Genomic DNA, 24325 nt, shown 5'->3' on the forward strand with positions numbered 1-24325 from the left:
AGGAGTGGGCAGGGCCTGGAAGGCCGCCCCCGTGCCTGGAGCCCCGGGGGACAGGGAGGGGGGCGGGGCTCCTGGGCGTGGGGGAGGAGGGGACCCGCGGGCTCCGCGACTGCTCTCTTGAGCGACACGCGGAGCCGAGGCCGGGGGCGGGGGGGGCCGCGGGGAGGGGTCCGCGGCGGGCGGCTGGGAGGGAGCAGCTCTGGGAGGGAGGCCGCGCGCCCACCTCGGTCCCGCGGGGGGGGGGGGGGTGGCGCGTGCGCCGAGATGCTCCGCGCGTGCCAAGCCCAAGTCCCTTTCCGCCTTGCGAGTACTTCTCCGGGATGCTCCCAGCCCTGAAAGGCAGCAGATTCGAACTGGTCCGGTTCTGGGACCGGAGCCCCCAGCCCCCCCCCCGCCCCGCGGAGGGTGCGCACCCGCCTGAGTGCCTGGGGCTGCACAATTAATAAATACGGAGGGAACAAGAGCACCGCGCGGCCCCCGGCCCTGCACTAGTCTCACCCATCCAGCCGCGAGTTGCGAAGAAATCAGATGCTTTAAAAGAAAAAAAAACAACAACGGAAAGGCCAGAGACCTCGGCCAGAAACCTAAACCCACGAGAGCCGCCCCAATAGCCTCCCGAGCGCTGGCGCATCTTTTGCAGCCGGGCCCGCAGCCCCCGCCCCGGCCCTGCCCCCGCCCGCAGCCCCCGCCCCGGCCCCGCCCCGGCCCCCGCCCGCAGCCCCCGCCCGCGCGCACCTCCCCGCCGCTCCAGGGTCGGGGCCACCCCGGGTCCAGGCGCCCGCGGCCCGAGCCCATTCGCCGCCGCCGCCGCCGCAGGGCCGGGAGGGGCCGGGCCAGCCCGGGAAGGGCGGGGGGACGCCGGGCGGAGAGCGGGGCGGGGAGGCGGCCGCGGCGAGCGGAGCGGGAGCGGGAGCGGGCGCGGGGCGGGCGCGGGGCGGGGGCTGCGGGGGCGCGCGCCGCAGCCGGAGCCTCAGACGCAGGGGACCGCGGCCGGCGGGAGGCGCGGCTCGCTCGGGGACGGGCGCGGCGGCGAGGACGTGAGTAGCCCGGGGCGCGCCGGCGGGGGCGCGGGGCGCGGGGCGCGGGGCGCGGGGCGCGGGGGTCTCGGGGAGCTCGGGGCGCGGGGGTCTCGGGGTCTCGGGGCCTCGGAGCGCGGGGTCTCGGGGTCTCGGAGCGCGGGGGCGCGGGGGTCTCGGGGGCTCGGGGCGCGGGGCGCTCGGGGTCTCGGGGTCTCGGGGCGCGGGGCTCTCGGGGGCTCGGGGTCTCGGGGCGGGGGCGCGGGGAGCTCGGGGGTCTCGGGGTCTCGGGGTCTCGGGGCCTGTCCCCCCCCCCCCCCCGCTGGCAGCTCCGCGCCGCCGTCCCTGCCGCAGGGCGAGCCCCGGCGCCCGCCGCCTTCTCCGCCCAGGCCTGGACGCGCTCGCGGAGCTGCGGCGGCCCCGGCCCCGGGGGCCTGCGGCCAACTTCCGTCCCGCGCTCCCGGGAGGAGCCGTGGGGGTCCGGGCTCCCGGGCGCGCGCAGGGCCGCGGGGTCACGCCCGGGCTCGGGCCGGCGGAGCGCAGGTGCGGGCGGGCGCGGCGGGGTCCCGGGCGCGGCCGGGCGCGGGCTTTGTTCGGCGGCGCTCACACCTGCGGCGGCCGCGGACGCTCGGGGCCGGGGCGACCTGCGCCGCCGCCGGGGAGAGCTCGGGGGCGGGGGCGGGGGCGGCGGGGCGGCCGGAGGGCAGCCGGGGGGGCGCTCCCGGGCCGCGCGGGCCCCACAGGTGCGGTCCCCGGGTCCCGCCGCCCCCGACCCGCGCAGGCCCGGGCTTGCTGGGGCGGGCACCGGGGTCCGGGCGGGCGCAGAGCAGCGCCCTCGGCGCCCGGGCCCCCGGAGCACCCGCGTCGCCCCGAGCGCCGCCTCCCGCCTCCCGCCTCCCGCCTCCCGGCCAAGGGTGGGCGCCGCCAGGGCCGTCCCCGGGCGCTCGCGACCCCCCGCGGGGACCCGCGGACCCGGCCGGGCCGTGCCCTCCGCGTGGCCGCCGCCCCCGCACGCCCGGGCCGCCCCGCGCAGCAGCCCCGCGCCCCCCCCCCTCCTGCCCGGCCGGGGTAGCGCGGGGCTGGGCGCCTCCTCTCGGGGCCCGGGTCCGCGGGAGCCGCGGGTGTCCCCCCCCGAGGCCGGGGCGCGCGGTGGAAATGCGGCTGCAGTAGCCCAGGAGCGGGGAGACTTGGGGAGGCGCCGAGAGGGACCAGGAGGCCGCCCGAGACCCAAGGGCCGTGGCCCTCCGCCCCGCGCGCACCTGCCCTCCTGTGTGCGTGCAGGACGCGTGGCCCCGCGCTCAGCATCGGGAGACGGAGACCTCAGGGTCCCGCAACTGCCCCAAGGCCGCAGGGCCCGGGCGTGGCGGAGCGAGGGTCGGATTCTGCCCCCCCCCCCCGCCCCAGCTTTACCGTCCAGGACCAGGACCGTGGAAATGGGGCCTTTTGGTGGCTTGTCCCATTAGTTTAGGGGAAGCCTAAAACCACCAAGCGGCGAGGGGCCTTATAAGCCCGTTGGACTGTGGCCCCTGCAGACCTCCCGGGAGCAGGCAGCGCGTACATCAGCGGGTTGTACTGTGGAAGGGCCTTTCCTTGCCCTGTTTGCCCCTCCAGTCCCTTTGCGCGTCCTTTTATTCCCGCTGGCTTGAGCGTGGCCCCGCCGTGAGCCCACTCGCAGGCACCGGCCTGTTCTTAGTGACCGGTCTCCCCTGTGATTGCAGAGACTGAGAGGTTCCTGGCACATCACGATTTTTGAGAAGACTTTTTTTTTTTTTCTTTTTAAAGAAAAGGCCAACGTTTCCATTTGGCAGGCGTTTCTAGTAGGCTCCCCAGTCCTGAATCTCCTTTGTAGACTATTTTGACTGCAGAAGATTTACTCCTCAAATTGGATACTGAATTTGAACGGGATCCTAGTATAAAATAATAGGGAAGCATTCCATATCCTGCGTATATGACTGCGTGGCGCGTTTACAGAGATTCTCCTTATTAACTAGTAGAAACAAGAGTTTGACCTAAAGTGCAATCAGCAGTTCCTGGAATAGCTTTTAGAATGATGGTAATTGGCCAACTGCAAAAGTGAATTCATTGTGCGCGCTTAATCCTCCTGACTCATGGTCACTTCTTTCAACCTGCTTTGTACTTTATTACAGGAAAGTTGCAAAACATTTCACATCATCCAGGAATTTTAGAGCCGTAAGGGAGCACTGTATCCAAATGCTTCAGGTTCAAAATGAGTACCGTGGGGCTCAGCGAGGTCACCCCGCTGCCGAATGCAGGGCACTGATGCAGGCCAGTACCCCGACATGACATCATTTTGTTACTGCAGCAGTGACGGTAAATGAGAAGCAAGTCGTCTTTGGAAATGGCACGTCCTGTGAGGCTGATGTGACCATGACAGGGATAGCCGGGGGTATAAGCGCTTCAGAAGCGTGAGGGTACTGAGAATGTGTACGCCTGGGCTGCAGAAAACTTCCTTAAGAATCATTTCAGGGGCTCCCCAGGCATCTGCGTGGCTCAGTCAGTTGAGCATCAGACTCTTGGTGTCTGCTCAGGTTATGATCTCAGGGTTGTGAGATCGAGCCCTGCATCAGGCTCTGCTGCTGCTCAGGGGGGAGTCTGCTTGAGATTCTCTCTCTCCCTCTGCCCCGCCACCTGCTTGCTCTCTCTTTCCAAAACAAAAACAAAAACAAAACAAATGATGTTCTCATGTACATGTAATTTTCCTTGTGTAATCGGCTTAATTTAAATAGAATACGCAGACATTATATTGTGTATCTACGAAGGAGCTTTTAGTGGAACCCCATGGGAAGCTTTTCTGGTAGAGAGAGAGATTCATAAATATTTACTGAATGTGTAACCTACTGTTCTAGGCAGTGGAGATGGAGGGTGAGCAAATGGAGTTCCTGCCTTCAGGAAGATTAACTCTAACTTGATCATCTGTGCCGCGTACTTGTGCACACAGACTCTTTTTTTCACATGTCATTAATGTACAGCTTGATGAACTTGCTCACACCCAACGCGCTGATCTAACTAGTGCCCGAATCAGGGAACAGAACATTCCGAACATCTGTGAAAGCCCTCTTGTGGCTCCTACCAGTCATTACTCCCTCCCTTAAGGGTAAGCGCTGAGACACCCCGGCTGTTTTCCTGAGATTCTCACCAGGAGATCACAAGGATTTTGTTTTAGTCAGCTTGGGCTGCCATAAGAAAATGCCATAGACTGGGTGGCTTTACTTTCTTTAAGTTCTGGAGTCTGGAATTCTGAGATCAGGGTGTCAGTGGGGTTAGACCCTAGCAAGGGTGGTCTTCCTGGCTTGCAGATGGCCACCTTGTCACCGTGTGCTCATACATGCTTTTCCTGGCAGGTGTGAACCGAGATCTCTCGCTTCCTCTTCTTGGAAGGCCACTGATCCTGTTGGATAAGGACCCCATCCTTATTACCTCGTTGAACCTTAATTACCACCTCCCCCAAAGCCTTATCTCCAAATATAGTCACATTGGGGGTTAGGTCCATGATGTATGAATTTTGGGGTTCGCAGTTCAATCCATACCAGCCCTGATTTGCTGCCTTTATCAGCAGCCTTCAGAGTTGCACCCCCATTTCCAAAGAACGGTTTCCATCTGAGAAGTATGGTGACAGAAAACAAATTTCTAGACTATAGAGCTCCATAGTATTCTTCTCTAGAAAGTTTTGTGTGTTTGCTTCCAAAGACTGCATTAGGTCAGCCTTCAGGTGCTGGGGTGATTGGTGAAGAGGAAGTGATTTGAAAATGATTAAAAACTGCTGGATACATTTAGATGTATTTTCCCTTTTATGTTTCATGCTTCTCCACCTGAAGGAACCCTGAACCTCTTGGCCAGGTCAGGACAGAGGACATCTAAGGATGCTAGGGCCCAGAATCCAGTGGCTTATTTTACTCACCCCTTCATCCACCAGGCAAATGAGAAGCCCCGTTAGTTTTAAAATCTTTCTTGTCATCAAGTCTGAAGTTTCTAAGTATAGGAAAATGTGCCAGAATGAAATGGTGAATGTTTGTTTTTCCTCTCAAAATGTGAAGGACAGGGCCCTATGAGGAAAATATTGGAATGGCCCTGCCTCTGGTTGTAGCAACCATCAATTTTTCAATATTTTCCAAGTTGTCTTTAAATGGGGGAGCAAATGCCATATTTATAGAAAATGTGATCTTTTCGGGGGCACCTGGGTGGTTCAGTTGGTTAAGCATCTGCCTTTGGCTCAGGTCATGATCTCAGGGTCCCAGGACTGAGCCCTGTGTCAGGCTCCCTGCTCTGTGGGGCGTCTGCTTCTCCCTCCCCCTCTACTGCTCCCCCTGCTTGTGCTCTCTCTCCAAACAAATAAAATCCTAAAAAAAAAAAAAAAAAAAAAAAAAAAAAAGAAAAGAAAATGTGCTGTTTTGGTTAAGTTACTTTTTTATTGTGATAACGTATATACCATAAAATTTATCCTTCTAGCCATTTTTAACTATACGGTGGCATTAAATGCTTCAAAATGTTATGCAACCATCACCACTGCCCATCTCCAGAACTTTTCTCATCTTCCCAAACTGAAACTCTATACCCATTAAACAATAACTCCCCATTCCTTCTCCTCCCAACCCCTGGCAAGGATCATTCTCTTTTCTTCTCTGTGAATTTGACCACCCTCAGGAGCTCCTATGAGTGGGATCATCACACGGTAGCTGTCCTTTTTTTGTGACTGGGTTATTTCACTTAGCATAATGTTTTCAAGGCTTGTCCATGTGTCAGAACTTCCTTTTTAAAGCTGAATAATATTGCATCGCATGTAATACGACATTTAAAAAAAATTCATCTGTTGGGCGGTTTCCAGTTTTCGGCTACTGTAAATAATGCTGCTATGAACATGGGTATACAAGCAGCCTTTTGAGTTACTGCTTCCAACCCTCTTGGGTACATACCCAGAAGTGGGATTTCTGGACCGGAAGGTAATGGTTGTAATTTTCTGAGGCAGCACCATCCTTTTTTCCATAGCAGGTGTGCCGGTTACATTCCCAAGAGTGTCCAGGGCTCCAGTCTCTCCACATCTTCACCGGCACTTATTTTATGTTCCCTTGACACTAGCCGTCCCAATGGGTATAAAGACTGACAGCTGTCACTCTTTAAAGTCACAAATTCACATACTCTGTATTATGAACAAGTAATCACAAAAATTTCTAACTTATTGGTTTAATTTTTATTAACAAGGAGATGTGTGGTTTTTAATAAGGACTCATTGATCTCAAACTGTGCAGAGCATGATATGGATGCTACAGAGCATGCGTGTCATAGGCCAGGATGAGCCAGCACTGGTGACAGACATTCATGTTGGTTTTCTTTTCTTGAAATAGAGCATATATGTCTATAGTGCAGTTGTGTGAAGTGATTTTGCTCTGAGGATAGATTAAATATTAGTATGATTTTATTTTACTGAAAAAGATAACCTGAGCATCTTAACCCAGCTCAGGAGCAGATTTACCTCCTATCTGGAGACAGACAGGCATATCCTATTTAGGAAGGCGCTGGGGTTGTAGAGGGCAGGTCTGCATCGAGCGTTTCTCCCTACCATTGAAGCTTCAGAGATGACAGTATAAACCCCCACTACCCAATTATAATTGCTTAGCTGAGCTAATAAAAAAGACGTGGTGTCAACTTAATTGACCTATTTTACTGGCCTACAGGATTAGAATTTCAAATTAGAAAAAGGTAGTTTTTAGGAGTCTGATAGAGAGTTTCCCCCAAGTGACTAAAAAACTTGTGACCATGAGAAATGACAGCGGTAGAGGGAACAAATCTACAAATACCAATGCTCAACCGCTGTACATACCGTCCAAGTGGCTTATGTGGTTTTAAAACAGGAATGACAAATAAATCTAGTCTTGTGTGGTCTCTGATTTGCTTTGCGGTGTATTCAAGCATTGTGTAGCTCACACCAGAATGAAAATGGTAGAATGAAAGGCTCCTTTCTAAAATTCTTTTTTTTAGTTGACCTATAATTGACGTACAACATTTTATTAGTTTTTCGTATTAGAAACTAATATTATTAGTTTCATGTGACATTTGTAGATATCTGAAGTCCTTTGAAATGGTGCCAGGGCTGGAAAGAATAATTTCTCTCTCTATATATACACATAATGATAAATATATATATATATATTTTCTTATATATATAAATATTTATATATATATATAAATATTTATGTTTATATATATATTTATATATATATATACTCGTAGGTATATGTAAATTTTCATGATGTGCATGTGTGTTGGTTCCAAACCCACTGTAACCAGAAAAGCATATTCCCAAGGCAATGCGAGGGAATCCTGTAGGAGGTCTTCCACTGTGTAATATGCAATGAATTCGATTTATCTTTCTCAAGTGGGCTGAGAGCATTCAAAAAATTCAGTATATGTGTTCAGTGTGTAGTGATCTTTTTTCTCCAAATTTCAACTTTAAGGCAATTTCATGCCACTCTCCGGTGACCTTGACCTTTAAGTGGCGGAGATGTGCGGCACACAGACTTGGCCCACACCGCGGGCTCCGGCTCCACGCAGTTGGCCCGCCCTCTGCAAGGCAAGGTGCACGGAGAAAACCCCCCTCTCCGTCCCTTAGGTCCCTTAGGCCGGAAGGTGAAAGTAGACGGCAGTGCAGAGAGTTTCGTCCCAGAGTTTTTGTGGTCTCCGAGCAAGGATGGCTTGCAGGCGAGCGCGGCTGCCTTCCAAAGCCTGTGCGGCCTTTCACTCCCTCACCTCAATAGAGAGCTAAGAGGACAAAAGTGAACAAAGGAGGCCTGTTTTGCCTGCCCCACTTGCTGGGCTGTTGTCTTGGCCCTTTTCAGGGGAGGAGGGTGGGGAGAAGCTGGGTCAGAGTTGAAGAGCAGTGAAAAGGAATTCAAGCTTCATGGCAAAATTTGAATTATAGCTTCAGCTCGAGTGCCGAGTGGCGGAGTTGGAATTGAGATTTTTGAGTCTGGGGAGGCTGCGGCGACAGATGGTGCTGCAGCAGCGCAGGGCTGGGGGCGCATCCGCGGAGCCCGGCCCACGCGGGCCAAAGTTTGCAAACTGGAGGCCATGCGGCTGCCCCACGAAGATGCAGGCCCGTGTGAATCCAGGCCCCCCGTCCCGGGTCTGGAGTAGTAGGCTCACGTGCACCTGGGGCCCCCCTCATTGCATTGCCAATGTTCTCTTCTGGCTGCTTCCCCCCATCCAGGATCTCCTGGGAGAAGGCAGGAGTGCTCAGCCTGCTTCCCGCATAGAACCTCATCGCGGGTGCGGGTGTTGACCACAGGGTGTTGGGGTCTGTGACAGCATCAGGCCGCCCAAGGCACAGACTCATCAGTGGTCCCCCACTGATGAGTGGAGAAAGCAGTGGCCCATCGGAGTGGATCTGCGAAGCTGAGGGCAGCTTCCTGGGCAGGGGGCCCCTAGGTTTGCCACTGGAGTTTTTCGTGGGGCGCGTGTTTTCCCCATTCAGTTGGGGAGGCAGCGGCCGATGTACAATGTTCCAGAAAGAGGAGTTGGCTGTGCGTATGACCGGAGTGATAGAACAGCTATGAGGTGGCCCTACCGGAGAGGGCAGTGAAATAGAAAATAATTTGGGGTACTTTCAAATGCCTCCCGGTGTTCCCTGAAAGCGTAACTGGAAAAATCGTGCTTTGGTGGGTTTGACCATTTGAATGACTCGATGCCATGGTTTTTTGCTCTCATGTTGGTAGCATGATGGCTCAAAGCCATGTTGTAGACGCATTTAATACATTCACATATTTCTACTTGGAGAGAAATGACATTGACCTGGCAACAATATAAACAATAGGAGATATTTAGAGGTAATTAACACTGTGATATAAGCAAAAGCAAATTTGCTTCAGAATTGATTATAATAATTTATTTTGTATTACATTTTGTGTTTCATGTAAATCGTGATAATGCTTCATATGTCTCACAAATTTTAAGGTAACTTGCCTTTTAATAGTCGGAAGAGGGTTTAAAAAACTCCATGGCTGTATGTTTCTAGTAATAGTTATCTTGATGTCCAATTAGAGTGGAAGGTAAAATATATCAAGGGTTGATTGCTGTCCCAGGAGCAGGAGGGGACCCATTAGGCAGCAGGGAGTCAGTGAGGTCAGGGTCAGATTTGTTTACTGGGACTGGGGCTGAAAGAGCAGAGATCAGGAAGGGTGAGGGATTCAGATGGTGGCAAGGCTCAGGTGGGTAATGAGGACTGTGACATCCAGGAGAAGTGTCCTATGGCCCAAGGAGCCAGGGAGACTTTAAATGATGAGGTGACAGCAAAGACCACCACTGTAAAGGTAATAACTTCAAATCTGCAAGAAAGAGAAAGGGACGAGGATAAATATGTTGACGATGACTTCTTGGCCAATGGAGAATAGTCTCCATGTCGTAGCATCCAATATGAAATACTTTACTTTTTTTTAAAGATTGTATTTATTTATCTGAGGGGGGAGGGGCAGAAGGAGAGGAAGAAAGCAGACGCCCCGCTGAGCAGGGGGCCTGACAGTGGACAACGCGAGGCTGGAGCCCAGGACCCTGAGATCATGACCTGAGCTGAAGGCAGGCACTTAACCGACTGAGCCACCCAGGTGCCCCCAATATGAAGTACTTTAAAGAGACATTTTTTTTTAAATTTTTTTAAAAGAGACTTTCTTGTGGTACTTCAGGTCCTTGAAGTCACTTGACATCATGAAATAGAAATAACTTATAAATCACTCTGCAAAAATGAAATATGATCATACATATACGCTGAAAAGAATTGACCCAGAGTCAAAACTAGCATCCCAGTAAAATTCTTAGATCGTCTCATGGCTCCGGCAACTTTGTTCCCCATATACAGATGGCCCCAGCTTGAGAAGCCTAGGTCTATGAAAATGTGAAGTTGCCCAACACATTTGGGACGATTATGCGTGTTAAACAGGATCCTTCCCTTGGCACAAGGTTTATATGATGCATGTAACGTAGCAAAGTTCAGGACAGCTCGTCGGGGCTATCAGAGTAGGCGGGTTGTTCTGTCCACCGGCAGAGCACAGCGTCATTGACACCAAGCGAAACCCCATCAAATAAGGCTAAATAAAAATCTGCAAAGAGGTGGACAGGTGGTAGATGGAAGAGAAGAACCTCAATTGTACGAAAGTACTTGATAGTCGCTGCAGATAGCATTGAGAGGCCAAGTCTCCCACGAGAAAGCAAAACAGAGAACAGAATAGTCATCCAGGTGAGAAAGGCAGTTTCGGCCTTGCTCTCGGTAGAATCTGGCAGCTTTGCCCAGCTTCCCAGCGTGGAAACCCATGCCCTTGTGTTCCACGAGGAGCCCGCGCTGCATCTCTGGGTGTGCGTGGTGGTACACACACGAGCCGGCCCGGGTACGACAGTGACTGGATGCGGGAACGACCGACCGGGGACGTGGATACTGCAGAATGTCAAGTGGATCTCCCGTGGGAGAGCATCGGGAGTTTTGTCTGCACCGTGGGTTGAGGATACAGACCAAGTCTAGACCGTGGGAAATGAAACCTTCATAATTCCGTGCCTGGGTCCCGTATGACTGTCATCGGCTTCCTGGTTCTAAATCGGGCCTTCGAGCGGGCAGGTGCAATCACTCAATCCAGAGGGTACCATTTTTTTAAATTGCTGCTGTAAAGCCCGAGATGACATCCCCGTGACCCCGAGGAGTTGCTCTGTAATTTTCTACCTTTGCTCGCACTGCAGAGGATTCCAGATTTGCACGGGCCCTCTCCTTTCTTTCTCTTTCTTTCTTTTTTTTTTTTTTTAAAGATTTTTATTTATTCATTCAGAGAGAGAGAGAGAGAGGGAGAGAGGCAGAGACACAGGCAGAGGAGAAGCAGGCTCCATGCAGGGAGCCCGATGTGGGACTCGATCCTGGTCCCCAGGATTATGCCCTGGGCCGAAGGCAGGCACCAAACCACTGAGCCACCCAGGGATCCCTCTCCTTTCCCTTCGGGTCTGAAGCCGGCGCTTTGTCACCTCCCTCCAGAGGCCTCTGGGCGGCCTCGCTGATTGACTTAGGCACTTCCCAAGGTTGCTGCCCAGGGCCCAGATTTGAAGAAATCAGAAGTGAGGTGCACGGGCCCGGGGGGCTGGTGAGAAGGTTGGTGGGCGGAGTGGATCCGGAGCACTAGGGGCAGCTGCGTAGACGGCAGCCGCCCTCTCCTCGCTGCCCGCCCGGAGGGCCCCGGCCGTGGCCTCCCTCCTAACTCCGGGCCGCGGGTGCGAGGAAGGGGGCCTGCAGCGGGCCGGCGGGCTCTGCGGAGGTGGGGTCAGGGCGGCCCGAGCGGGCTGCAGAGAACCGCAGAGGAACATTCCATGTGACACGCATCGCTCATTTCAAACGGAGAAGTAGCCGCTGCTCTGCCCGCACCGAGGAGCCTCAGCCTGGGAAAACTTGTTTGCACACTTTTCACCCTTTAGGAAATGCAGCCCAAACCACAAACTTTTTCACCACCCAGCGCTACCTCACAAGAGGTGAAAGATCCAGATAAATATGAACATCCTGGGGCATCTGGGTGGCCCAGTCAGTTCAGCATCTGCCTTTGGCTCAGGTCGTGATCCCGGGTCCTGGGATCGAGTCCCACTTCGGGCTCCCAGCTCAGCAGGGGACCTGCTTTGCTTCTCCCTCTGCCTCTGCTGCTCCTCCTGCTTGTGCTCCCTCCCTGTCGCTGTCTGTCAAACAAATACATAGAATCTTTTAAAAAAATGAAAGTACTGAGAGAAGGATGGCATCGGTGTCCGTTCTTTAGGGAGAATGCAGCTGCCGTGATATTCCATGACATTCTCTCAGATTTGCTTCAAAAAGCGGGACGTATCAGGCATCCTTATCAATAACTGCATCTGCTTGATTCTGAAGAGATCAGAGTCTCACCGTGCAATCTGAGAGATTAATACCCTTTTCAATGCTGCACGGTGGGACCATGTTCCAGAAACACAAACCCCGTTCCTAACCTTCAACGACGGGTGTATATGCATAAGTCAGATTGAGCCAATGTGATAAAAAAAAAAAAAAAAAGAAAAAGAAAAAGGATGTAAATCCGGTAACACTTTTTTTCCAGTTGTATTTCAGTGTCATTAATAGTCTTTTGAAATCTAATTGTGTTTTATTTGAAGCCATAGCCTATTCATAATTTTCAAGAGGTCAGTAATCTTCTGTGTCAGCCATGACTAACTAGCAGCCCCACGAGCCAATAAAGCATGAAACCATTTTAATATATTAAACTCATCCAGCTCACACAGGGCATATGCTCAGAGGTCGGATACAGAGAAACACGTGCCACGAAGCTTGTGAGCAGGTCTGTGTGTGGATCACTGTTTTAATTCTGTTCCTTCGTGCATCAGAGGAGAGGTAGGTACTTCAAGATAGTAGCTACGCAGCCCTGTGGAACACAGTATGCAAGTTGCTGAAAACATTAGAAATAGAACTGCCCTATGAGCCAGCAGCCCCCTCTTTTTGGTCACAAAGATGTCATTTAATGCTCTGTGGCTGAAGTTTTACAAAAGGTACTTTTTCTGGTTTGGATGATTTCACCTGCCCGCTCAAGTGCCTAATTTAAAACCAGGAAGCAGATGATCACCGTACAGAATCCAGGCATGAAATTATGAAAACAGCATCTCGAAGATATATCTGCACTCCTGTGTTCACTGCAGCATTAGTCACAGTAGCCATGGTATGGAAGCCGCCTAAGTGGATGAGTGGATAAGGAAGATGTGTGTGTGTGTGGGGGGGGGCGGCCCAGGTGACTCAGTGGTTTAGTGCCGCCTTCAGCCCAGGGCCTGGTCCTGGAGACCCGGGATCGAGTCCCATGTCGGGCTCCCTACATGGAGCCTGCTTCTCCCTCTGCCTGTGTCTCTGCCTCTCTCTCTCTCTCTCTGTGTCTCTCATGAATAAATAAAATTTTTAAAAAAGAATGCAATAGTAAGGTCTACACTGTAAGATTTTATTTATTTATTCATGAGAGAGAAAGGCAGAGACACAGGCAGAGGGAGAAGCAGGCTCCCTGCGGGGAGCCCGACGTGGGACTCGATTCCAGGACCCTGGGATCACGCCCTGGGCCGAAGGCAGACACTCAACCATCTGGGCGTCCCAACTCTTTAGATGTTTTATTATTATTATTATTTTTTAATTTTTTTAGATGTTTTATTTTTTAAAAAATACTTTATTTATTTGTTAATGAGAGACACAGAGAAAGAGGCAGAGACATAGGCAGAGGGAGAGGGAGAAGCAGGCTCCTTGCAGGGAGCCCAATGCAGGACTCGATCTCGGGACTCCAGGATCACGCCCTGGGCCGAAGGGAGGCACTCAACCGCTGAGCCACCCAGGTGTCCCTCTTCAGATGTTTTAAATATTTGCCTTAAAAGACAGCCTTGTGAAGGTTGTTTGAAAGGTTTGAGGGACCCACTGTAGCAGGAGGCGTTGAGCAGAGTCGATTTGCAGACGTGCTGCTCAGTGAGCTCGCAGCGCCAGGCCCAGGACAAAGGACCGGCTTTAGATGCGTTTCATTATTTGGCACACGGAGCCCCGATCAGTACAGCCGCCTCACGCTGAACAGTTTCCGGCTCCAGACAAGCAGAATCTGTCCGGGGAAGGCAGTGACCGCGGCAGACAACGGAAAGGGGCTCGGGTCCCCGTCCCACCCGCCCGTCCTCTCGTGTCCCCCACGCGGTTAGGAGCGGGGCCGGTGATGAATCTGCACGTGTCACACACCTGTGACCAAGAGATCGTGCATCAAGGACGGGCGGGGGGAGGATCAGTTACTTGAGATGGATGAGTCGTGGCAGCTGCTGCCTGTGGCCCGCAGGCCCCCTGCCCCGCTCTGACAGCTGCACAGCACGGCCTGTCCCTGCACCGCCTCAGCCACCCCCGGCCCCGCAAGGGGCCGAGCCCACCGACCCCGAGCCCCCACTTCCTGGGCAGGCTCGTGCTGAGGTGGTAACATAGGAAGAGGCCTCCCGGACTTTTGGGAAATGAGATCACGATGAGCTTACGGCTTTCCTAAGTGAATAATTCACGGCATTTACTGGTTGGTTGACTGCATGGAGCACCTTCCGTGAATTACCTCACTTGATCTTCACCGCCACCCTTTATGTCAGAGGCTAGCACTTCTTCTTCTTCTTTTTTTTTTGGGGGGGGGAGTGGCGGGTAAAGGACCGGGGAATAAATATTTGAAACTTTGTGCTTGTAAACATTGTTGCTTGTATTTGTGGGTCACTTCATCCCTCCTCAGTCATAGGCAATATAAATGAATGGACATTTCCATGTCTTCATGAAACTTTCTTTACAAAATAGATAGTGCCCAGATTTGGCCTGTGGGTCATATTTGCCAAACCCCTACTTTATGTTATTATGCCCATTTTGTAGGCAAGGAAACCGAGGCTTATGGAGTTTAAGGAATGGGTCAAAATAGCGCCGCTGTTGGGTTGCACAACTGGGATTCTAACCCAAGGTCTGGCCCCTACCCCTTAGTCTTGACCCCCATGAGCTGCTATGTTATCCTTCTGCGAGAAATGACAAGAAATGGAACTTTAGTTTCCATACGCTGTGAGTGTCAGATTATGACCCAGACTTCTAAGAGAGATTTTTGTTTCTCTTAGAAATGATACGTAGGCAAGAGCATTGGTCCCGTCTTGAAGATGCTGTTTAGTGTAAGGTAGATAGATCTATAGCACATTCCAGCATCCTGAATAATTGAATGAAGTTTTGAAGATTCTCCAAGTGACCCGACACTGTGGCCATTTTCATCAATAGGATTCCCAAAGAAAAAGTACTCTAACTAAAAAATATATACGTAGATTATTACTTTTAAAATTTTGCTTACACATGTGTTGTATAGAATGATAACTGGCATATTCCCAAGAAAGATTTTTATTTTCGCAAATACAGATTATGAGTTTCTTCCACTCTTTTTTTTTTTTAAGATTTATTTATTTAAGAGGGGGCATGCACATGTGTACGCATGTGCGAGTGAGGGAGAGGGCCAAAGGAAGAGAATCTGCAAGCAGACTTCCTGCTGACTGTTGAGCCCAACATGGGGTTTGATCTCATGACCCAGGAGATCATGACCTGAGCCGAAATCAAAAGTTGGACCCTTAACCGACTGAGCCACCCGGGCGCCCCTAGTTTCTTCCACATTTGATATAAAACTTTTGAAAGAGAATTCTAAGCAGTTTTTATTTTCCAGTATGGACAGCTCCTTTTGTGTTTTATTTCCAAGGTAACAGTTAAGTTTCTACTTGAGAACAACAAACCTGCAAGATAACCATCCAGTTGACATGGTTGGGCATCCCCTTAGGGAGTTTGCAATGCATCATGGTGGCAAGATAGCACCCGAAGTAGAATTACACAGGCTTGCTGTGTTTTTTACACAGCAAGGCTTTATGTAAAGGCAAAAGGTTCTCGGAATAGACCAAAGTTAGGAAACATTTAGTTTTAGGCAGCAGTTCACACACAAAATTCCATGAGTGGCCAGACTTCAAAGTTGTTCCCAGGACACCATAAAGAGCTCCAGAACTCACAGTTCCTGGCCTTTGGGTGAATGAAATTTTAGGAAGTATGAAGCTGGCAAAATGGAAGCTTCATGTGACTAAACATTGTTGCTTGTATTTTTTTTTTGAGGGAAACTGAAAATGGAGCCACTCCCTGGTGGAGAAATCAGAGAGTGGAAACTCTTGTGGGGAGGTAACCCTACTCTCTCTTTGGAAATCCGAAGTCTTTGAATTTAAGTGAGCCTCTATTCATCGCTAACAAAGCTGACAGAGGAATAAAACCCAACTAGGGAAAAGTTGACTGTGTGTTTGTGCGAAGTGGTTGCTGTGAGTTAATTGGTGTAACAAATTACAAAGAGCCTGGTCAATACATTGGGAAAAATTTTTCTGTTGAATCATTTCCTAGAAAAGAGAGGCTTAGGTCACTTAATTAAAAAAAATGTAGCCCAAATGAAAAATAGAATTGTGGTACTATGTACAACTTTTTGTTTTCCGTGACATTTTATTTTTATATCTGTATTGAGGTGGAACACACATCGTAAAGTCTGCCCGTGGAAAGTATATAATTCAGTGATTTTTTTAAGATTTTATTTTTTATTTCTTTATGGAAGACACACAGAGGCAGAGACACAGACAAAGGGAAAAGCAGGCTCCTCGCAGGGAGCCCAATGGGGGACTCGATCCCAGAACCCCGGGATCATGCCCTAAGCCAAAGGTAGACGCTCAACCGCTGAGCCACCCATTGGCCTACCTAATTCAGTGATTTAAAAAAAAAAATAAATTTGTAAATTGCACATTTTTGAAAAGCAGATCTCTAAGATTGCCTCTAAGATTCTTTCTCCTGGATACATATCCTGTGTAATACCCTCCCTTAAATGTGAGTGGGACCTGTGACTATGATGGAATGGTATCCCCGTCATCAGGTACATCATATGGTGAAGGTGAAGGTCCCAAGCCATTCGATTCTGAGTTTCTGGAGGGGGTGATCATGCTGGCTGGCCTGACCTAATCAGGCATAAGCCATTCAAAAGCGACAGTTAGGAGATGCTCCCCCATTGTCCTTGAGGAAACTTCCTTCCATGTTGTGAATGACTTACGGAAAAGGGTAGCGGGAGTCCTTCAAGCACAAGGACCTGGGTTCTGCCAAAACCTGAAGGCGCCTGGAAAGGACCCCAGGCTCCAGATGAGAAAGCAGGCTGACCCGTGCTTTGATAAACTCAGTCCAGCCATACTCGACTGCTGACCTGGGAGAAACTGTGAGATCATCAGCAAGTGTGTAGTAAGCCTCTGGGTTCATGGTAACTTGTTGCGTAGCATAGGAAGCTCATACGGCAACTGTTACCACAGTCTCGTTTTGAACGTTTTCATCTTTCCCTCAAAATGTCCTTTGAGGCCTTCTGTAAGTGAGACCATTCTTCTACTCCAAGCCAACCAGTGATCTGCCTTCTTTCTCCATGAATTTGCCTTTCCCGGACATTACATATTTTTTAAAAAAGATTTTATTTATTTATTCATGAGAGACACACAGAGTGGGGCACAGACACAGGCCAAGGGAGAAGCAGGCTCCCTGCAGGGAGCCCGATGCGGGACTCGATCCCAGGGCCCTGGGATCACGCCCTGGGCCAAAGGCAGACACTCAACCACTGAGCCACCCAGGTGCCCCTGGACATTTCACATTAATGGAATCATACAATATGGGACCTTTTGTGTGTGGCTTATTTTATTTAGTATAATGTTTTTGAGGTTAGTCCTTGTGGTAGCATGTTTGGTGGTATTCCGCTGGATGGAGATAGCACATTGTGTTTATGGCTTCAGCAGTGATGGACATTTGGATCATTTCTAATTTAGGATGATTACAAATGATGCTACTGTGGGCATTAGCATGTAGTCTTAATTATGTTTTCATCTCTTTTGAGTACATACTTAGGAGTGAATGCTGGGTTGTAAGGTATATTTATGTTTAGCTTGTTAAGATCCTGCTGAATTCTTTTCCAGAATGGCTATATCATTTTACTTTCTCATTAGCGATGTATGAGAGTTCCAGTTTCTTGATGTCCTTGCCTGTCTTTTTTTGGTTATGGCCATTCTAGAGGGTGTGTAGAGGTATTTCACTGTCTTTTTACTTGCATTTCCCTAATAATTAATAATATTGAACATCCCCTCATATGCTTATTAGCTATTGATACGTCTTTAGTGAAATGTATAAGTGTCTTGCTATTTTTTTTCAGTTGAGTCATTTATCTTCTTATTGATTTGTTGAAGAGTTTTTAAAGAAATATATATATATATATATTATATATATATTTATTTATTTATTGAAGGGAAGGGGCAGAGGGTGAGGGAAAGAGAATCTCAAGCAGACTCTGTGCTGAATGCAGAGCCCATCCTGGGGCTTGATTTCACAACCTTGAGATATGACCTGAGCCGAAGTCAAGAGTCAGATCCTTAACTGACTGAGCCACTAGGCACCCCTAAAGAGTTTTTTTTTTTTTTAAATATGTGCTGGTTACAAGTTCTTTATCAGATTTCTGATTTGTAAATATTTTCTCCTATTTTGTGCACTGTCTTTTCACTTTGTTGATACCATCCTTGGAAGCACAAAAAATTTTAATTTTGAAGAAGTCTGATGCATTGGCTTTTTCATTTGTTGCTTATGCTCATGGTGTTGTATCTAAGGATTCACCTCATAACCGAAGGTCACAAGACTTATTACTGTGTTTTCTTTTAAGAGTTTTACTGTTATAGCTTTTACATTTGGCTTTATGGTCCATTGTGAGTTAGTTTTTAAAGAAATATTTATTTATTTATTTATTCATGAGAGATGCAGAGAGAGAGGCAGAGACACAGGCAGAGGGAGAAACAGGCTCCCCATGGTGAGCCCAATGCGGGACATGATCGCAGAACCCTGGGTTCATGCCCTGAGCTGAAGGCAGATAGATGCTCAACTCAACCACTGAGCATCTCCCAGGTGTCCCATTGTGAGTTAATTTTTGTACATCGTATAACATATGGGTCTGAGATCTTTATTTTGTTTTGTTTGCATATGGCTATCCAGTTCTAGCATCATTTGTTGATTGTGTACATTAGTGTTTCATCAAAGTTGGGAAGTTTTTGGCTATTATTTCTTCAGATTTTTTTTCTGCTTCTTTTTTTCCCTCCTGTCTCCTTTTGGGATCATGGGTGTATGTAAGTTGGTGTGCTTGATGTTATCCTGCAAGCCTCTGAGACTCTGCTTGTTTTTCTTCATCCTTCTTAATGTTCTTCAGATTGAATCCTTTTTATTGAGCTGGTTTAAAGTTCACTCCTTTTCTTCTGCCTCTATGAGTGCCTCTAGGGAAATTGTCAGTTCAGATCTTGAACTTTTCAAATGCCCAATTTCCCATTCAATTCTTTTTTATAATTCCAGTTATTTGATTAAGGTTCTCGGTTCATTGATTGTCATCATGGTTTCCTTTAATTTTTATTTTGTTTTTTATGTTTTAAAGATTTTATTTATTTATTCATGAGAGATACAGAGAGAGAGGCAGAGACACAGGCAGAGGGAGAAGCAGGGTCCCCTTGAGGAGCCTGATGTAGGACTCGATCCCAACACCCCAGGATCATGACCTGAGCTGAAGGCTGATGCTCGACCACAGAGCCACCCAGGTGCCCCCTCCTTTAATTTTTAAAATATGGTTTTCTTTAGTTTTTGAACCAATCTATAATATGCTTTGAAGTCTTTGTCTGCTAACTCCAACTTACAGACCACGTAGTGACATTATCTGTCAATAGTTCACCCCACCCCATGTATGGGTCATACTTTGTTTTTCTTTTTTTGTCTCGTGTTTTTTTGTTGAATACGGACATTTCAGATACGTGGTAGCAACCGTAGGTTCTACCTTTTTCCTGATGTGGGATCTGTAGTTGTTGCTTACTTGTTCAGTAACTTATTTGTCCTGAATATGTGGAATGTATCCCCTGCAGTGTGCCATTGCTCATGTTTCCGCTCAGGTTTGTTTCATTTATTTTTATTTATTTACTTATTTTTAAAGATTTATTTATTTATTCATGAGAGAAGAGAGAGAGAGAGAGAGAGAGAGAGAGAGAGAGAGGCAGAGATGCAGGCAGAGGGAGAAGCAGGGCTCCATGGAGGGAGCCCTACGTGGGACTTGATCCCAGGTCTCCAGGATCATGCCCTGGGCTGAAGGCAGGCACTTTAACTGCTGAGCCACCCAGGTGTCCCTATTTTTTAAAATTTATTCATTTGAGAGAGATGGCAAGTGCCCACGCATGAGCAGCGGGGAGGGGCAGAGGGAGAGGGAGAAGCAGACTCTCCACTGAGCAGGGAGCCCCATGCGGGGCTTGATCCCAGGACCCCAGGATAATGACCTCAACCAAAGGCAGTTGCTTAACTGACTGAGCCATCCAGGAGCCTGGAGTTTTGTTTTATTTTTAAATTTAGCCTGGTTTCTTGGGGTTTGCTCACGTGTCTGCATAGCTTAGTAGTCAGCCCACGATTGATCCGAAGTTATGCTTATTAACACCTGCAGTTAATACGGAGCTGCTGCTGCTGGATTTCCAGGTGCCTGGGGAATCCATCAAACTTCATACCATTTTCAAGTCTTCCCCCAGCTTTTACGTTCTGCTGGACTCTTGTATGTCTACTGTGTGGGTGTGCAAGCTGCACTGGCCATAGTTGTGTGGGTGGCTTGGGCCCCTCTGGCCTCTGCTATGCATTGGCGCAGCTCTCATCAACCCGATAAATGTGATGACCTTTCTCTAGCTCCCCTGGGTCTGGCTAACTCCCTGTTAAATCCCTGATTAGTCCACCAGGTCTTTAACCTAGATGGAGCTTCAACTTGAGCTGTCCGTACTGCTAGTGTGCCTGTCTGGGCTCTAGCAAGAACTTGCCCTTTCCTTGTGATGCTCCCGCCAAGGAGCCCCTCTGGCAGGTGCATGGAAGCTGCTGATTTTCTGCCCTGCTCAAACGCATACCACAGTGACGGAGCCAGGGTGGGGAGGGGCCCCGTGGGATGGCCCAGATCTAACCACAGACTCACTGTTCTGACACCAACTTTACTAAGCTGTCAGGAATAAGTGCTCAGAGTATTGTGTGCCTTTGGTCAATTTCCAGCACACTAAGTGGTGGTGGTTTTTGGAAAGTTCTGTCCAGTTTGATAGTTGCTTTTTGGGGAGAGAATCCGTCAACCTCCTCACTGTCCTCATCGTAATTGCTTGTTTATTTGTTTGTTTGTAGAAGGCTCATTCATCAGAATTTATGGATCCAAGACTACATTTGAGCCACTTACACAGTCTCGTTATTTAACAGATTTGTTTCTAAAATGCACTTTTATAGGCACAGTATATGTAGAATGGAGATAAAAGGACTTTCAGTGTAGATAGACATGGGTTCAAGCCCATCTCTACTGCCTGCTACAACTTTATATCACCTCAGACTAGTTGTTTAACCTCTACAAGCCTCAGTTGCTCCATCAGGAAAATAGAGATTATAATACCTACTCGATCATGAGGTTGTGCTGGTTAATCGAGATAATTAAAAATACTTAGGACAGGGCTTAGTACACAGGTAAAAGCCTAATATATACTAGTTCCCCTTGCATAGGGTTGACAAGTGATTGACTTTTATAGAACATGTTTTTTTTTTTTCTTTTAGAGACTGATACTCAGGCACCAATTTTTTAGCCATTGGAAAATTAGACTACTAAAGAAAGGTTAAAGGAATTGGAACTGAGTTAGCAGAAACAGGAAGCAGAGAGAGACTTACTATTGAAGGGCATTGAATTAAGAAATGTAGAAATGTACAGAGAAGAAAGTCCAACAGGCCATTAGGTCCCCCTAGCCTGGAGGGACTCTGCTAACAAGGACTGTCTCACATCCTTGTGTCCTCAGAACTCCTTGTCCGCTGCTGCGCTCATGGCAGGTGCTCTGACGTGACCACCCCAGGAGGCAGCTCTCGCCCTGTGCCTGCCTTCCTCATGCCTCAGGCACTTTCCCCCCATCCAGAATGGATCTGTGGGTGTCGGCTCTCAATAAAGTTCTCCCCCATGTTGACTTCCGTGTGAGCCCCCAAGGATCAAGAGTGACGCTCTTATGTGCATGTTGGCCATGTCCATGTCTTCCTCTGTGAGATTTCTCTTCTTGTCTTTTGCCCATTTCATGATTGGATTGTTTGTTTCTTTGGTGTTGAGTTTAAGAAGTTCTTCATAGATCTTGGAAACTAGCCCTTTATCTGATATGTCATTTGCAAATATCTTCTCCCATTCTGTAGGTTAGTTTGTGAGTTTCTTTGTGGAGTTAGTTGTGGACTGTTTCTTTTGCTGTGCAGAAGCTTTTTTATCTTGATGAAGTCCCAATAGTTCATTTTTGCTTTTGTTTCTTTTGCCTTCGTGGATGTATCTTGCAAGAAGTTACTGTGGCCAAGTTCAAAAAGGGTGTTGCCTGTGTTCTCCTCTAGGATTTTGATGGATTCTTGTCTCACATTTAGATCTTTCATCCATTTTGAGTTTATCTTTGTGTATGGTGAAAGAGAGTGGTCCAGTTTCATTCTTCTGCATGTGGATGTCCAATTTTCCCAGCACCATCTATTGAAGAGACTTTCTTCCAGTGGATAGTCTTTCCTCCTCTATCGAATATTAGTTGACCATAAAGTTCAGGGTCCACTTCTGGGTTCTCTATTCTGTTCCATTGATCTATGTGTCTGTTTTTGTGCCAGTACCACACTGTCCTGATGACCACAGCTTTGTAGTACAACCTGAAATCTGGCATTGTGATGCCCCCAGCTATGGTTTTCTTTTTTAAAATTCCCCTGGCTATTCGGGGTCTTTTCTGATTCCACACAAATCTTAAAATAATTTGTTCTAGCTCTCTGAAGAAAGTCCATGGTATTTTGATAGGGATTGCATTAAACGTGTAAATTGCCCTGGGTAACATTGACATTTTCACAATATCAATTCTGCCAATCCATGAGCATGGAATATTTTTCCATCTCTTTGTGTCTTCCTCAATTTCTTTCAGAAGTGTTCTATAGTTTTTAGGGTATAGATCCTTTACCTCTTTGGTTAGATTTATTCCTAGGTATCTTATGCTTTTGGGTGAGATTGTAAATGGAATTGACTCCTTAATTTCTCTTTCTTCGGTCTCATTGTTAGTGTATAGAAATGCCATTGAGAAAATGCTCTGCATCACTTACCATCAGGGAAATACAAATCAAAACCACAATGAGATACCACCTCACACCAGTGAGAATGGGGAAAATTAACAAGGCAGGAAACCACAAATGTTGAAGAGGATGAGGAGAAAAGGGAACCCTCATACACTGTTGGTGGGAATGTGATCTGGTGCAGCCACTCTGGAAAACTGTGTGGAGGTTCCTCAGAGTTAAAAATAGACCTGCCCTACGACCCAGCAATTGCACTGCTGGGGATTTACCCCAAAGATTCAGATGCAATGAAACGCCGGGACACCTGCACCCCGATGTTTCTAGCAGCAATGTCCACAATAGCCAAACTGTGGAAGGAGCCTCAGTGTCCATCGAAAGATGAATGGATAAAGAAGATGTGGCTTATGTATACAATGGAATATTACTCAGCAATTAGAAACGACAAATACCCACCATTTGCTTCAACGTGGATGGAACTGGAGGGTATTATGCTGAGTGAAATGAGTCAATCGGAGAAGGACAAACATTATATGTTCTCATTCATTTGGGGAATATAAATAATAGTGAAAGGGAATAGAAGGGAAGGGAGAAGAAATGTGTGGGAAATATCAGGAAGGGAGACAGAACATAAAGACTCTTAACTCTGGGGAAACGAACTAGGGGTGGTGGAAGGGGAGGAGGGGGGGTGGGGGTGAATGGGTGATGGGCACTGAGGGGGGCACTTGATGGGATGAGCACTGGGTGTTATTCTGTATGTTGGCAAATTGAACACCAATAAAAAAGAAATTTATTAAAAAAAAAAAAAAAAGAGTGACGCTCTTTTCTGAAGCCAGTCCTGTCACATTCTTAGCTTCTTTCCCCACAGAGGAAAGAGTCATTGGCCAACTCTGGCTTTACTGGGGAAGTGCTGATGCTGAGACACAGGAAAGATGTCCAGTGAACCACCTCGCTTTAGGGGTTAGAACTAAGGCCCAGAGAGGTACCACTCATGCTCACAGAGCCATTAAGTGGCAGAGGCCGTCACCTGCCTTCGGGTCAGCCTAACTGCTGGGGCAGTATTCTCACAGTATTATCAGCAGGTCCAAACACGGATGCTGGGTACATAGAATGATGACTTCAAGGCTCTGGATGATCTTTCCTCTCTAGCAAAGAGCACATTCAGGGCAGGATGCCTGTTTTTTTTTTTTTTTTTTCCAGGAAAGTGGATGAATGGATTTTAGAAGGATTTTTAACAAGGATTGGGACTGTTTAGTTCCCTGGATCGTCTAATTTAGAAAAGAATTATGGTCGTCTCTGACACACTGACTAGACAGTCAATAAACTCTACTGAGTGAGGTTGCTCAGATGCTAATGCAATAAAACCTCCCAGCAATTGAATGCGGATTAGAACAGCAGGTCAGGGATCAAGTGCCAGCATGTAACGACACATCTGTCCTCCCCCTCATTCTAAATAACCTTGAATTTCGCAGTTATCCCTTTTCCTGAGCAGTCTATTGTATTTCTAGAGCCTAAGAACTGGCACGTATGGACTACGTGTATATCCTAAGAAAATCCTGCCTGGGCATTAGGGCTCTTAAGCTCAGGCCGCCACCACCCCTGTCCTGGGCTTGTGGCTAGTGAGCTCTGCTCTGCT

The 24325-nt window shown here is 48.7% G+C and overlaps 1 protein-coding gene across 19 annotated transcripts in view; it reads left to right on the plus strand.

The window, feature by feature from the left end:
- The first annotated feature begins 906 nt into the window (after positions 1 to 906).
- Positions 907 to 24325, plus strand: part of NRCAM (neuronal cell adhesion molecule) — a 280017-nt gene continuing 256598 nt past the window's right edge. For all 19 annotated transcript variants that reach the window (XM_041723226.1, XM_041723232.1, XM_041723228.1 and 16 more), the window contains exon 1: positions 907 to 1037. The gene's annotated coding sequence lies outside the window, so the exon portion shown is untranslated. The remainder of the gene's footprint in view (positions 1038 to 24325) is intronic.

The sequence above is a fragment of the Vulpes lagopus genome, chromosome 11 (genome assembly GCF_018345385.1).
Source record: "Vulpes lagopus strain Blue_001 chromosome 11, ASM1834538v1, whole genome shotgun sequence".
In the NCBI taxonomy this organism is placed as follows: Eukaryota; Metazoa; Chordata; class Mammalia; order Carnivora; family Canidae; genus Vulpes; species Vulpes lagopus.